Genomic DNA, 4,233 nt, shown 5'->3' on the forward strand with positions numbered 1-4,233 from the left:
TTGATAGTTGGAAGGCTTACAATCTACCAACTAACTAAATAATGCCACATGATCATTAAACTTGGCTAGTTTTCTTCTATCTTGTACTCTTCCTATGATCTCCCATAGACTCTTGAGTATCCCTTTATGTCTCTTTATCCTCATGGTTCCTACTACCAACCATAGAGGATGAAACATTGACCTCTATGTCTTCTTGATGCAATTCATACTACAGTGGTTGCTCCATATTCTACAAATATTCAACACCTAAGCCTACACTTTTACTAGTAATGGTAAAACATATTTTTTATCCTTAACTTCATTGAATTATCTTTGGAACTTTTATTGGCTAGTCACTCTAATTATCTAATCGAAACTATGTGGACCTTCTAAATGGTTTTTTCTCAATGAACTTTACATCAATTCTGGTCACAATTCTTCTAGTCCCTTGAATAAAAATCTTATATGCATTTTGTAAATATTTATAGATCGTTATTGGTGGAGAATAGCTAAAATGAATTTTTAGAATAATATAATGATTAGATCAATGTTCAACTCTATTTCTAATTTATTTCATTTCTATATCTCTCTTGTACTAATGAACAATAACTCTATTCTGATGTGTGAAGATTTTATTGTGAACTAGGCTGAAAGAGTATAGTAGATTGGAACTTATCACTCACACACACACACCAACACACACACACACACACACACACACACACACACACACACACACACACACACACACACACACACACACACACACACACACACATGGTAGAACATATTTATTGGTTGAGACTTATATTGATGCTTTTAGTGATATTGATCTATAGTCACAAACATGAAATATATATACTTTGAAACATATCCATGTAGGGTTATGACCCTATGTGGCTCATTCCATGTAAAGTAATGACCCTACATGGTCATGTGCGAAGAAATATCATTCCAAAGTGGAATAGTCGATCAATATCCTTAATCGACATTTGGTCTTTAACACAATCGATGCATATTTAAGAATTGATCAATATTAGCATTTAATGATACTATATGAAACAAAAGTTGATGATAATATATGTGTATGTGTATTGGTATGTTTATATATATATAAACACACACACGCATACATATATTTTTATATTGTGTGTGTGTGTGCGTGTGTGAACATATCAAACTTCCATTATTAGATTCTCATCAATATTAACATATATTATATACTCATAGAATTTGCTTCAATTTACTATAATGCTAACATTCTCAGCACCTTTGAGGCTTTCATTGTATCCAACAAGGTACCACATCTCTATAGTTTGATCTAACTATAGGGACTAAACATTGCATGCTTCATTTTTAGTCACATCTCAAAAATTTTGAAAAAATCAAGCCCTTAAACACTTTTAAAATGCATATGTGCCTGATTGTACCCGGCTATCCATTTGAGACCCCTAAGGTGTTTAATGCTTCTAGCACCTTTCATTCAGCATGCCTAAGTGTTTTGTGAAGTTAAATTGAGTTTTTGAGTCATTTGGAAAAGTTATTTTTTGAGCTAGTATCAATTTTGCATTTTCACCTTAGTGTCAAACAGCGACAGGAAGCTGTGTTTTCCATTGAGTATCTCGCACCCAGAAAGGTTTTGTGACTTTTCTCTTTGAGAGTGTCTAGTGTCCATACCCGAGAACCTATGTTTCAGATTTCAAGTCTTTTCGAGTCCATTTAACTAGGTTTTGAATCCCTCAAAGTTGGCAGTTAAATATTTTCATGTTGATGCACTTTGCACACATTTCTGGGAAGCCCTGTTTGACGTGATATAATTTTGATCCAATTGACCAAATTGCTAAAATTCCTTTTGTGTTGCCTCATAAACATCAGAGACTTGTCATGTTTCAAGTTTCAGCTCTTGACGAATCCGTTTGATCAAATTTAAAACGTGATTCCAAATGGAATTTCTAAAGTTTTACTGGTGTTAGTATTTGCAGATTGTTTGGTAGCCCTATTCGTGATGTCATAACTTGAACCCTGTGATTGGCTAGATTAAATGGTTTGTTCCCCTATATTGTACACTGAAAATACTAAAAGTATGCAAATTTTTAGAACTTGACGAATCCATCTTCACACTTTACCAGGGTCATTCCATCTGCAAAAAATGTTTTCTATCAGTGATTTTAATCTGCAAATTCTGAGTAGCTCACTTTGACTGCTTGCCAAATGCGTCCTGTTATTCATCGTGAGCCCAAATCCTAGATTCATAATGTCCTCATGATAGAGAACCAGTGACCCAATTTTTGTTTCCCCATGTGCTGATTTGCCTAGTTTTTCGAGCCAATTTCAAACCCAGTTTGTTGTTTTCTGACATGTCTCCTTGCAGGTAATTTTGAGAAGGCAACTTTGACAGTCAATATCTTTTGACTGGGAATTCGTCATGAGACGAGATTCGACAGGGTAAGAGTTTGTAGAATAGAGATTCAATGTGCCAAATTTTAGAGTCTGATTGTCTGTTTGGATCAGTTTTCAAAGGCAGTCAAGGGACCCTTTAGCACTGAATTCACAGGTTGCAAAAAGGCCAAACCCATTTTGGGCCCGACTAAGCTTCATCAGATTGATAGGGCATTGTGGGATTTTCAAGATGATTAAAGACAAATATTCTTGAACAAAGAAATTTTCTTGGAGTTAGATTGATAGAATAGGATATGGGAATCCTAATTTCAAGAGCAACATACAAGGATCAGTTTAAAGGGTGACTTAAATCTATGTTGAAGGAGATAAAAGAATCCTGAGGAAAAATAACTATTTTTATTGATGAATTTCTTTTGGTTCATGTTACTTGACAGTGTGAGCGTTCAATGATTGCTGCTATTTCATTCAAACTAATGCTTTATCATGGCCAGCTAGAGTGTATGGGTGCTCCTCAATGGGAAGGTTTGATGTCTTATAAACAATAACACCAAAAGTGGTAAAATTGGCAATCATCACAATAGTACTCATAACTTTGTTTTTTTGTCCACGAGTGCCTCTAGTGCCTGGGAGTATGAGAGATACTCAACTAAAAGAGGCAGTGACAGGTTACAAAATGAAGACCCTACACAAGCAAGCACCAAACAAAAGGATGCCCATGCCAAGTTGGGCAATCAATGAGAGTCAAGGAAGCCGTAGGGGCTAAAACATTTAGAACCCACAGTGATTAGAAGAGGCAATGCATAATAAAAGAGAAGCCACCAAATGATAGAAGTCTAGCTCCAAACTCACGCAAAGCACATTAAGGAGAATAGTCGAATGCAATCAAATGTAGGCTAGACTGTAAAATGGCTTACACCACATGTTCTATATTAAAGTTCTCTCCAGTGATGGAAATTTTCATGTCATGTTGACATGAGACACTGATGGGATTTGTAATTTTCAAGCTTCATAGCTCCATTTTATTGAAATATCCACCCGTGCTTAATCCATGACTGGAAGCATGAAGATATGTTAATCCAAGCTAAAGAGCAAACTGAGGAGAAGATGCAACTTAAAAAGAAACACTCCACTCCATGAAAAGGTTAAGTGAGACATTTTAAGGCAGATAGATTTGCCAGTCAAATGAGGATGGCATCAATGAGGTAAGCTGCATAACAAATGGGATCAACATTAATAGAAAAGAGATCCATAAAAAATCAAAGCCACACAAAAGAGGAAGCAAAGTAGTCATGAGAAATAGTTGGCATATAGAAAGGAGGAGAATGGTTGGTTGTAGCAGTAGGCTACATTTTATTTCAAAGAACTCGTAGTAGAAGTCCCATGCCAGTGAACAAAGAAGCTCATGGGAAGTGCACGGGAGGTTAAAATCCCATGCAGATCCACATATTGGCAGAAGACGTCTTAGCCAAAACCAAGAAGATAACACACAGAAAGAAAATTAAATTTACTATTAGTGAAAAGGCGTCAACCAAAGAGACCATATCACGCATCCAAGTTGCCAGTTAGTGCCAGTAAAAGCCATTACAGTTTGGGCAAATTAGAAAGAAACGACAATAATTTAAAACAAGGGTGTCATCAGTCAAAGAAGCCCACAAAGAATCCCGCAAGAGCATATTAAAAGGTTAACCCGCAATCAAAAAAAAAAAAAGCCTCCCTTGCGGTAAATTAAAAAAAATTGAACCCGTTGATGGAAGCTGCCAAGTATCCAGTGATGGAGAAGCTCAGCAATAAAAAAGAGTAGTCGCAGGTGCATAAAAATAAGCATTCATACATTAAAAGAGATTCTAGATTCAT

Source organism: Cupressus sempervirens, chromosome 11 (assembly GCF_028749045.1).
Source record: "Cupressus sempervirens isolate cs-2001-9-10 chromosome 11, ASM2874904v1, whole genome shotgun sequence".
In the NCBI taxonomy this organism is placed as follows: Eukaryota; Viridiplantae; Streptophyta; class Pinopsida; order Cupressales; family Cupressaceae; genus Cupressus; species Cupressus sempervirens.